Here is a 12,619-nt window from a genome sequence, read left to right as displayed (position 1 = left end):
CTCTTACCTGCTTGCTCTGGGTAGGACTTTCAGTACAATGTTGAGTAAGTGTGGTAAAAGGATTTTATAATTTTCCTTGTAGAGGTTTTTTTTTTTGACAATTATTTAAGACCTTTATTAACAGGTGCTTGCAGTTTGTTGACTTTTTTGAAAAAATCAAGTTGTAAACTTTTATTACAAATTAAAAATGAAGTTCTTAAAAATCTCAACTTGACCAGATATGAAACAATTTAAAAACCTTTAAAGGCGTATTGAAAAAAACCAGGCTTTTTTAAAAAACACGTTTGTTATTACCAAAAAGAGACGTCTTTAGGTAAAAATAATAAAAACCCCATGCTGCATAGATAATGCAGATAATCTGGTCAACGGGCAAAAAGCAAGCACTTAAGGTCTTCAGCTCCAATCTTTTGTTCATTTCTTATAGCTGGCATTTTATATTTCTTCTTGTTGGATGACTAAACCGGATGATGGTAGAGATGGTAAGCTGGCATTTACTCGGTCCTGCCCCGCTCAGCCTCAGGAGTGGACGAATTCTCAGCTGGTGGATCGGCTGCTTTTGTCTCTTTGCCATCTTGTGGTTTAGGGTTTTCTGGGTGTCTGCGTCGGCAATTGAAGTTGCGGCGGTACCGACGTTGAGGTGGCTGCTGACCTTGGGTCTCATCCCCTTGATTTTCTTTATCTTCATCATTGCCGTCCTCTCTAGGCTGTCTTTGGCGTGGAGGGCCCTTGAGGAATCGTGGTCTATATCCCCGATACGTATTCTGCCTCACTGGTCTACCTTGTTCTCCTGCACCCTGGTTGTCAGCACCCTCCATCACTTCACCCTGCACAGGAGGGTTGGAATACTGTGGTCGACGCCCATAGGGTCTCCGCATGTAGTAAGGTGGGAACCTTCGCCTGCGGTAGGGCCGGCGTTGTTGGGCTTGGCCTTCGGGAGCACTCTCCGATCCCTCGTTCTTTTCCCCACTCTCACTATTCTGGTAATTTTGCTGGTAATTGCGTGGAGGACCCTACGACGTGGATAGCGTCTATAATGGTTACGGTCTGCTGCATATTTACTGCCTTGAACTGGAACACCACCAGGACCTGTAACATTTGCTGCCTCCGCAGCCTTTTCTCCTTCAACAACATCAAACTCCACAGTCTCTCCATCTCCTACACTGCGAAGGTACTTCCTGGGGTTATTCTTCTTTCTGGCAGTCTGGTGTACAAATACATCTTCCTTGGTGTCATTCCTGTTGATGAAACCATATCCGTTCCTTACACTGAACCATTTTACTGTTCCCAAAACCTTCGTTGCGATGACCTTCTTGTCCCCGCCGGCAGGCGCCGCCGATGTGAGGCCGCCCGGGCCACCGCTTCCTGCGCCGCTGCCCGTAGTGCTGGGGTGGGTGTCGGCGGCGCTGAGGGCGGGGGCGGCGTGGGGGAGCGGCGGGCGGCTGCTGGGTCTCGGCCTCGCTGCTCATAGTTGCGGTGATGGTGACTGGGGCCGGCTGCGGCAGCTGCGGCTCCTCCCGGGGTGTGACGGTAACTAGGCCGGCGGCGGAGGTGGGGCTGCCCAGGGCTCTCTGGGGTCAGCTCTCCGCTCCCGCTACCGATTGAACTCTCCTTGTAGAGGTCTTTTACATCCTCAGTTAAATTTATTTCTAGGTATTTTTGGTGTGACTATTGTAAATAAAATTGCATTCTTGATTTCTTTTTCAGCTAGTTTGTTATTGGTTTATAGAAACACTACTGATTTTGTGTATTAATTTTTGTATCCTGCTACTTTACTGATTTCATTTTTTGGTTCTAAGTGGCATCCTTGTCTTGTTCCAGTTCTTTGAGAAAAAGCATTCAACTTTTTCTCACTTAATATGATGTTAGCTATGGGTTCGTCATATGTGGCCTTTATTGTGTTGAGGTACATTTCTTCTATACCTATTTTGTTGAGAATTTTTATCATGAAAGAATGTTAAATTTTATAAAATCATTTTTCTGCATCTATTGAGATGATCCTATGGTATTTTTCCTTCATTCTGTTGATGTGATAATCACATTTATTAATTTGCATATGTTGAACCATCCTTGCCAGCATCCCTGACATAAATCCTACTTGATCATGGTGTATACATTTTTTGATGTGCTGTCAGGTTTGATTTGCTGGTATTTTGTTGAAAACTTTGCATCTATGTTCATCAGGAATATTGGCCTGCGTTTCTTTTTTTGTTGTGTCCCTTTCTGCTTTTGGTATCAGGGTAATGCTGACCTCATAGAGTAAGTTTGGAAAAATTTCCTCCCCTTCAATTTTTTGGAACGGTTTGTGAAAAATTGGTGTTAACTCTTCTTTAAATCTGAAGTAGAATTCAGCAGTAAAGCCACTGGACTTGAGCTTTTCTTTGTTGGAAGGCTTTTTTACTACTTCAATCTTGTTACTCATTATTAGTCAGTGCAGGTTTTCTATTTATTCCTGGTTCTACCTTAGTAGGTTGTATGTGTCCAGGAATTTACCCATTTCATCTAGGTTTTCCAATATTGATGTGTAGTTATTTATATTATGTTGATGTGTAGTTATTTGTAATAGTTTCTAATGATTCTTTGCATTTTTGTTGTATCGGTTGTAATGTCTCCTTTTTTTATTTATGATTTTATTTACTTGGGCCTTTTCTTTTTTTTCTCCGTCTATCTAATGGTTTGTCAATTTTATTTATCTTTTCAAAAGACCAAATTTTTGTTTCCTTGATCTTTTATATACTTTTTAAATACTCTTTCATTTATTTATGCTCTAATCTTTATCATTTCTTTCCTCCTACTGATTTGGGGTTTGGTTTGTGCTTCCTTTTCTATTTACTTGAGGTACCCCAATAGGTTGTTTATTTGTATTCTTTTTACTTTTTTAATGTAGATGTTTATTGCTGTAAACTTCCCTCATAATACTGCTTTTGCTATGTCCCATTTTGGCATGTTGTGTTTCTATTTTCATTTATTCCAGGAAGATTTTAAATTTCCTTCTTAATTTCTTCATGGACTCACTGGTCATTCAGAAACATGTTTTCTAATTTCCATCTATTCATTAAATTTCTAAAGTTCCTCTTGTTGTTCATTTATATTTTTATTTCATTGTGGTCAAAAAATATATTTTATATGATTTCAATTTTTAAAAATTTGTTGAGATTTATTTTTTGGCTTAACATACAGTATATCCTGGAGAATGTTCCATATGCTGATGTGAAGAATGTGTATGCCACAGCTGGTGGATGAAATATTCTGCAAATGTCTGTAAGATTTGTTTGGTTCATAGCACAGTTTAAATCCAATGTTTCTTTTTTGGTTTTCTGTCTAGATGATCTGCCCAATCCTGACAATGGGGTGGTAAAGTCCTTAACCATTATTGTATTATGGTCTCTCTCACTCTTTAGATCTAACGATTGCTTTATATATCTGGGTTTTCCAGTGTTGGGTTTATAAATATTTACAATTGTCATATAATCCTCCTGTGGAATTAATCCCTTTATCATTGGACGGTTACCCTTTTGTCCTTTTTACAATTTTTAATTTAAAGTCTATTTTATCTAGTATAAATATAGCTATTCCTGCTCATTTTTGGTTTCCATCTGTGTAGAATATCTTTTTCTATCCCTTCACCTTTTGTCTGTGTTTGTCTTTACAGGTAAAATGAGTTTCTTGTAGGCAGAATATAGTTGAGTCTTGTTCTTTTTATTCATTCAGCCAGTCTATATCTTTTAAATGGATAATTTAATTTGTTTACATTCAAGGTTATTATTGATAGGTGAATACTTACTCCTGTCATTTTGTTATTTGTTTTCTGGTTGTTTTATATATACTTTGTTTCTTTATTCTTCTTTTATTGCTTATCTTTCTGGTTTGGTGATTCTGTGTAGTTGATAAGGTTTGATCCTTTTCTTTTTCTCATTTGTTTATCTGCTCTAGCAGAGAGTTTTATACTTTCACATGTTTTCATGATGGTAGTTATTATCCTTTCACTTCAGATGTAAGACTCCCTTGAGCATTTCTTGTAAGGCTGGTCTAGTCATGCATTTTCTTGTTTTGCTTGTCTTGAAAAGACTCTATTTCCCCTTCATTTCTGAAGGATAGCTTTGCTAGGTATAGTAATCTTGGCTGCCAGTTTTTTTCTTTCAGTACTTTGAATATATCGTTCTCCCTGGCCATAAGGTTTTTGCTGAGAAATCCACTATTAGTCTAATAGGTATTCCCTTGTATGTGCCTTGATTTTTTTTCTCCTGCTGTCTTTAAATTTTTCTCTTTGCTTTTGGCTTTTGACAATTTAACTATAATGTGCCTTGGAAAGGACCTTTTTGAGTTGACTTTGTGTGGGGATCTTTGAACTTCCTGGATCTGGATGTCTGTATCTTTACAAAGACTTGGGAAGTTTTCAGTTAATATTTCATTAGGTAGGTTTTTTATGCCTTTCCAATCTCTGTTCCTTCTGGAATTCCCATAATAGCAATATTTGTTTGCTTAATGGTATCCCATAAATCATGTAGGTTTTCTTCATTCTTTTAAATTATTTTGTCTTTTCTTTTTTTTTTTTTTTTTTTGGTTCCACTGGGTTATTTCAAAAGATCTATCTTTAAGTTGAAAAATTATTTCTCTGTTGTTGAAGCTCTCAATTGTATTTTTATTCTTTGAGTTATTCTGCTCCAAGTTTTGTTTAGTTCTTTTTTATGAACTATTTCTCTTTTTTGAATTTCTCATTGTGATCATAAATTGTTTTTCTGATTTTATTGAATTATCTATCGATATTCTTTTGTATCTCACTGAGATTCCTAGGATCATTATTTTGAATTCCTTTTCAGACACTTCATAGATTTCCTTTCCTTTGGTTTTGTTACTGGAGAATTATTGTGTTCCTTTGAAGGTGTCATGTTTCCTTGTTTTTCATGTTTCTTGTGTCCCTACACTGATATTTGTGCATCTAATGGAGCAGTCAGCCCTTCCAAATTTATGGAGTAGCTTCCATAGGGGAAGCCTTTTTCCTGTAGATATGTCCTGTATTGTTGGTTGGGTAGGGTGCTTTGAATTTTGTTCTGTGAGTGCAGTAATGCAGTCTCCATGTGATTTCTTTAGCTCTAATCAATGTCAGTGGTGGTGTCTGTGAGTGCCTCAGTGGCCTAGACTGAAGGTGTTTGTGGAGGCTGTTGTGTGGCTTTGCTAGAGGCAGGGGCTACTAGATGGGTTGGTTCTTAAGTTCTTGCGGGGGGGGCATGCACTGAGCATAGTGTCTCCACCAGTTGTCAGGATGGTGTTGCCAGCTGCATGGGCACTGGACGAGCTGGTCCTTGGTTCCTGGGGGGTATACATGGTGCATGGCTACTTTGCAGTTGAAGGAGATGGGGTTGCTGGTGGCAGTGGGCACAACGCAGGCAGGTTCTTCATCCCTAGGGGGCATATATAATATGAGACGGTTGGAGGGGGCAGGGTGACTGGCAGTGGTGGGTACCAGTTGGACCAGTTCTGGGTTCCTGGAATATGTTTGCAATGCGTGACAGTTCTGCCACTGGAGGGGACAGGGTCATTGGTGGTGGTGGGTATCAGGCAGCTTGTTTTATGGCTCTAAGGAATGTGTATGTCTGTTCCTCCAGTCCTGAGGATGGCCTCCATGCTGTCCTGAACTGCCTGCTCCCTGGAGTGTAGGGCAATGCATAGACTCAGGTGCTGGGGTTAAGGCTGTACTCCTGGGTCTAGCTGGGGTGGTGGTGCAGTTTTCCATATGGGTATCAGGGGATGATGGCTGGTCTCCAAAAATGTAGACATGTATTGGCTATAGGATCCCAGGTCAAGATGCACACCAACAGCAACCTCATTCCCCAAATGGCAACCATGCTGTAGCAGCTTTGGTCCTGGGAGTAAGGGGGCACTTGGTGTGTGTTCCTTCTTTAGAGCAATGAGGTTGTGCAGACTCCAGGCAGCTCCCTATTATGGATTCAAGGCTTGTGAGACTTGTGAGGCACGCCAGCAGCTAAGATTGCAGATGTCCTCAGTTGAAATGGGGACTGCTGAGGAGCTCCTGCTTACCTTTTCCCCACAATGAGAAGTCCCTTTTGACTCTGAGCTGACCCCAGCTGAATGTTTCACTTCCCTGTCTATGCTGCCATCACATCCATGCCTCAGAGGGTTTTTGTCACTTTCTTGCTGTATTTCCATGTTCTCCTTTAGTTGCTCTACTCACAGTACAGTTATTTGTTGTTTTCTTCTTCTTTGCGCAGGAGATGAGTGTTTGGCATCCCTAGTCAGCCATCTTGATCTGGTTTTCTTGTGAGTTAATTTTTGCACAATGTATGAGACTTTGGTTAAAGTTTTTGTTTTTGTTTTTTTCCTATGGATATTCGATTGCTCCAGCACCGTTTATTGCAAAGGCTATTCTTATGTCATTGAATAGCTTTTGCACTTTTGTCAAAAATCATTGGACATACTTATGTGGGGTTGTTTCCTGACTCTCTATTCTGTTTCATTGATCTATGTGTCTGTTCCTCTACCAATACTACATGGTCTTGTGTACCCTTCACAAGATTATTGTAGCTATGTAAAAAATCTTAAAGCCAACAATAGTGATTCCTTCCACTTTATTTTTACTTGTATAAAATTATTTTAGCTGTATAAGTTCCTTTACCTTTCTATGTACATTTTAGAATAATCTTATCTATACATACAAAAAGTCTTGCTGGGATTTTGATAGAAATTGTGTTAAGTTTGCACATCAATTTGAATAGAGTTGATATCTTTGCTACAGTGAGTGTTCCAACCCATGAACACAGTATGTCTCTCCATTTATTTAGAGCCTTGAGTTCAGCATTTTTTAGTTTTCAGCATACACGTTCTATACATGTTTTGTTAGATTTATACCTCAGTATTTTTTTCTTTGGGGGAACACAGTCTTTCATCACTAAATATGATGTTAACTATGCTTTTTCAGTAGATATTCTTTATCAAATTGAAGAAGTTTCCCATCTATTTCTAGTTTTCTGAAAGCTTTTTGTCATTAATAGGTGTTATTTTTTTAAAGTGCTTTTTTTCTGCTTTAATTGATACGATTTCCATCCTTTTACTCTCAATTTACCTGTAGTTTTATATTTGAAACAAGTTTCTTGTAAACTCTATGTAGTTGGGTCAATTTTTAATCCACTCTTTCAATATCTGTCTCTTAATAGGCATATTTAGATGATTTATATTTAATATAATTATTGATATTTTAGTGCTTGAGTCTACTATTTTATTTTTGTTTTTTGTTTGTTCCCTCTTGAAATGACTAAATATATATGTCACCCCAAATTAATTTGTTTAAAACTAATACTCAATATGGTGGCATAATGAGGTGAAACATTTGGGAGATGATCAGGGCATAAAAGGCATGCTCTCATTAATGGGACAAGCACCCTTATAAACGAGGCCCTAGAGGGACCCCTTCTGCCTTACGCCATGTGAGGACACAATGAAAATGTACCTGTGTATGAGGAAGTGAGCTCTCATCAGACATTAAATCTGCCAATGCTTTGATCTTGGACTTCCCAGCCTCCAGATCTGTGAGAATTACTCAGTTTATGGTATTTTGTTATAGCAGACTGAACAGATTAAGACACTTCTGTTTTTTGTTACCCTGTTTCCTTTTCCTGCCTTTCTGTGGGTCACTTATATATACTTTAGAGTTCCATTTTGATTTATATACAGTGCATTTGAATGCACCATTGTGTAAAGATTTTTTTAGTGGTTAATCTAGGTATTATGTTATACATGCATACTTAATGTGTTCTAGTAGTAGCCACATTTCACCTGTTCAAGTGAAGTGCGAAAATCATACCTCCCTGTATATGCCTTTACTATCCCTCAGTGATAAGTGTGTTAAATAATTCCTCTAAATGCATTGAGAACTACATTAGGCAGTGTTATAATTTTGCTTCAACGATCAAATCTAAGTTTGAAAACTCAAGGGAAGATGGAAAGTCTATTATATTTACTCATATTTTATTCTTTCCATTGTTCGTTCTTTCTTGTGCTTCAGGTTACTTTGTTTTATAATTTTTTTCTGTTAGAGAACTTATTTAGTCATTATTTTAGGGTAGAGTTGCTGATTACAAATTCTCTTACCTGTCCCTCATCACAGAACGTCTTCATTACATTTTCATTCCTGAAGGATTGAATTCTTACATCACTAGATATAGAATTATGGTTTGACAGTTCTTTATTTTTGGTACATGAAAAATGTTGCACCACTCCTTTTGGGCCTGTTTTGTTTCTTGTGAGAAATTCGTTGTTCTTCGAATTGTTTTTTCCCTGTGGGTGAAGTGTTCTTGCTCTTCCACTGCTTCAATATTTTTTCTTTGTCTTTTAGTTTTCAAAAGTTTGACTGTGATGTATCTTGATATGGATTTTTTTGGGTTTATCCAATTTGGAGTTTGCTCAGCTTTTTGGACTGGGAGGTTTATGTATTTTGAAAAATTTGGTAAAATTATTCAGCCATTTTTTTTCAAATACCGTTTTAGCTCCATCTTTCTCATCTCCTTTCCATATTATGATGACACATGTATTAGATCTTTTGTTGTAATCCTACAGGTCTCATGGCTCCTTTCATTTTTTTATCAGTGGATTTTTTCAGTGTTGTTGGGATCGGGGTAATTTCCAATCAAGTTCACTGATTCTTTAATCCTTTCCCTCTATTCTGTTGTTGAGCCTATCTATTGAGTTTTTAAAATAAGTTATTGCATTTTTTTCAATTCTAAAATGTCCATTTGTTTTTTTCTTTATATCTTCTATTTATTTGCTGAGACTTTCTCTTTTTTTCTTTTGTCCCAAACATGTTTGTAATTGTTTGTTGAGGAATTTTTATTACACTCCTTTAAAAATCATTTTCAGATAATTCTAAGTAATAGCATCTATCAATTGTCTTTTATCATTCGATTTGAGATTTTCTTTTTTTCTTATTTATTTATTCATTTATTTATTTTTTATAGACAGGGTCTCACTCTGTCACCCAGGATGGAGTAGAGTGGTAAGACCATAGCTCACTGCAGCCTTGACCTCCTGGGCTCAAGTGATCCTCCCACCTCAGCTTCCAGAGTATCTGGGACTACAGGCACATGCCACTGTGCCTAGTTAATTTTTTATTTTTTGTAGAGATGTGGTCTCACTATGTTGCCCAGGCTGGTCTCAAGCTCCTCTCCTCAAGCAATCCTCCTGCCTTGGCCTTCCAAAGTGCTGGGATTACAGGCATGAGCCACTGCGCCTGGCTCCAGTCACTTTTAGATACTGGACTATTCTTCTTCCTCAGTTCTCTCTCACAATCTAGGCAGAACTCAGTGGTATTTAATCATTTGTCCATGACCAGCCAACTCTTCTGAAGCACTCAGTGTGTGGAGCCATAAGTGTTTGTAAGGGACTGAGATGGCTTCAACCCGGCCAGAGTGTGGGAGGCTCCTAGGTGCTTGGGGAGGGAGATGGGTGACCCAAAAGATTATATGCAGTGGCTTGGGTGGTGAACGGGATCAGGAAGGCTTTTCAGGGAATGACTTGAAGGACAGGAAGGGCTATATGGGAGGAAACAAGAATGGGAAGCTGCCCTCATCTCCTGGAACCACAGGTACCATTCCTGTCTGTTTGGAGTTGGTCTGCCTGGGTAATAATAGTGTGTAGCCTCACCTGAGAGAACACTGCAAAGCCCAGCTTGGGAGAATGTGGCCCTCTGTGTGCCTGGAGCAGTGCTTTTTCTCACCTCTCATCCAGGGTGAGTCCAGTAGGTTGGTCACCTGATCCTGGAGCTGGCTCTTTCCCAGGAGGACTTATCTGTCTTTGTGTCTTTTCATTTATTTCTAGTTATTTCTCATGTCTTATCTGCAGGGAAGGCACCTCCTGTCATTTATTCTGACTCTCTGACTACATCCCAGCTTGCCACCACTTGCCTCCCCATTATCTGTTTGATCTCTTTCTGGGAAGGCATCTCATTGCCTGCCCAGGTTCATCTTTTCTCTTTGCACAGTTCTGACTGCCAAAAAGTGTTTCCTCATATTGACACAGGCAGTGAAATCTCAAGATTTGCCCCTATAAATGTGATGATGGTTCAGCTTCACTCAAGGATTGTGAGTTAATAGGAAGATATCAGACTTAGGCACTGGGGAAACTGGCATTCGCCAATCACTCAATGGATGGAAATTGTTAAGTCCCTTTTCCTCTCTGGGCCCCAATTTCCACACTGCTCACTTTGGGATAGATTATTTTACAGAATATTCCATCCCAGGGACTAAATGGCCTCATACATTTCTCTCTTGGACTTCCTTTTACAACACGGAGAAGTCTTTTATTTTTCTTGTCCTTTCTCCTGTGCCACTAGATCTGAGGCCACGGATGGGGCTGAGTCAAGAAGAGTGAGTTGTGAGCAAAGAAGAGTTACAAATCTTTAAAAAGTTGCCCTCTTTGTTTTTATCATAAAATATGTTAATAAGGGGCTATAAATATCCAATCTTGTCTGAAAGCAGCAGCCAGGTGAGTTAGCACCTGAAGTGGGTGAAAGTTACATTTCTTGTCTTTGTTCTGTGTTTGGGTAAAAGCCACAAAGGACCACGCATTGCATATATGAAGCAATTTAAATTGCACTCTGTATTGGGGTCTTTTCTAGTCTCTGAAGTGATTTAAAGCTTATAAATACAAGTCACAAAGTTAAGAAACTTCTTGTACATCTGGGGTCATGTCCCCATGATCCAATTATTCTGAAGTCTCTCCAGAAATAGTTTCTTCCCTCCTTCCCTCTCTTCCTACCAATTCTGCAGTGCTGTTGGAAAACATTAGAGAGGAAGGATCATCCTGACCTTGCCCAAATTAACATGAAACCCCGTCAATGAGAACTCTCACCAGAGTTCATGATAGACTGTGAAACCCACCACACAGGAAAAATCATTGTGTGGTCAATGTCCCTTTGACCATTTCCAAATTCAGGATCCCAGGGTTGGATGAAAGCCAGCAACCTCGAAGATCTCTTGTCTGTATCCCACCAAATAGGTTCTATTAGGCAGCTGTTACCCAGGCCAGCCTTTTAAAGGGTCATAAATAAACCTGGTTATGGCTCCTACCAGAGAGTTTCAGAGGCACAGCAGCTGTGGACTTCAAAAAGAGCAGTCAATCACAGAAGTGGCATCCTGTTGTGCACAGCTGAGTCTTTTCCTGTGTGTGTGTGCATGAGTATCCTATATCTGTGCATTTGTGAGAGCATTGCTGATTTACCACTGGGATCTGGTAACCTCCACTTCTAAGATCCAAAGCTGAGAGCTGTGACTGCCCAGGTAGCAGCCAGAAGCATCTTCAATGTGGACCACTGTTTTCTGATACACTATAGTTTCTTAATCACATTCCAGTTTTCCCTTTCCCATTTAATTCTAATACTGGGGGTGGTGTGATGAGCTCTCATTCCACAGATGTTCTTGGTGTGCAAGAGGAGCCTGCCCAGCGTCAGCAAGAAATAAGACTCGGGCAATCCTGACCACCTCTTCCACAAATGAATACACCTGCCTTGTCCACCAGCTCTAAAAGTCCTAGAATCAAATACATGCCACATTCATAGTCATAAGCCGTTATGCCTTACATTGGATTTTTTCTTTTTGTAAGATATATTATATATACAAAAGAGTATAAAAAGCATATGCAGGCCAGGCACGATGGCTCACGCCTGTAATCCCAGCACTTTGGGAGGCCAAGGCGGGCAGATCATGAGGTCAAGAGATAGAGACCATCCTGACCAACAGGATGGTTTGTATTTTGTAAAAATACAAAAATTAGCTGGGCATGGTGGTGCACGCCTGTAATCCCAGCTACTCAGGAGGCTGAGGCAGGAGAATTGCTTGAACTCGGGAGGCAGAGGTTGCAGTGAGCCAAGATCGCACCACTGCATTCCAACCTGGTGAGAGAGCAAGACTCTGTCAAAAAAAAAAAAAAAAAAAAAAAGCATATACATACCATTCAAGGAAAAATAAGAAAATACACACCATGCACCCCTTACCCAGGTTAAAAATTAGTATGTCCCAGTACCTTAGAAACCCCTCTTATTTCCCTCCTCAATTACATTCCTCTCTCTTCCCTCTCTCCTAGAGGAGACCACTATTCTGACTTCTGTTAACATCTATTAGTTTTGCTTTTTAAAAACTTTATATGAATGGAATTATACAGTATATAATCCCTTGTGTGTATCTTTTTATACAGCATAACATGTGAGATACATTCACATTTTTGCATGTATCACGTTTTCATATGTACTGCAAGTTTTGCTGCGGAAATCAGTAGCTTTTTTTTAGTTGTAGTGCAGCATCCCATTAAATAAGTATAATATAATTTAAGTATTCATTCTACTGTTGATAGACTTTTGTGTTATTTCCAGTTTCTGGCTATTATTAATAAAGCTGTTAGAAACATTCTCATATGTGTTTTTTGGTAGAAATTTACCCTTATGTCTTGCTTATATAGCAAGAACTGGGATTTCTGAGATACATTTCTTTCATTTTAATAAGCATTTGTTGAGCTCTTACGGTGTGCCAAGCTCTACGGCGGGCAATTGGGGCAATTGCGTAGATGTATACCAGACATGTAGCCTGTCTTTAAGGAACTCATAGTTTAGAGGAGGAGA

General features: G+C 39.3%; 1 pseudogene; it reads right to left on the bottom strand.

Annotated features, from left to right (window-relative positions):
- Positions 1-362: 362 nt before the first annotated feature.
- LOC747903 (Y-box-binding protein 1-like) lies at positions 363-1,593 on the bottom strand (annotated as a pseudogene).
- Between the last annotated feature and the right edge of the window lie 11,026 nt (positions 1,594-12,619).

This window comes from Pan troglodytes, chromosome 11 (assembly GCF_028858775.2).
Source record: "Pan troglodytes isolate AG18354 chromosome 11, NHGRI_mPanTro3-v2.0_pri, whole genome shotgun sequence".
Taxonomy (NCBI): domain Eukaryota; kingdom Metazoa; phylum Chordata; class Mammalia; order Primates; family Hominidae; genus Pan; species Pan troglodytes.
Note: the sequence above shows the minus strand (reverse complement) of the source record. Positions and strands in the feature narration are given on the sequence as shown.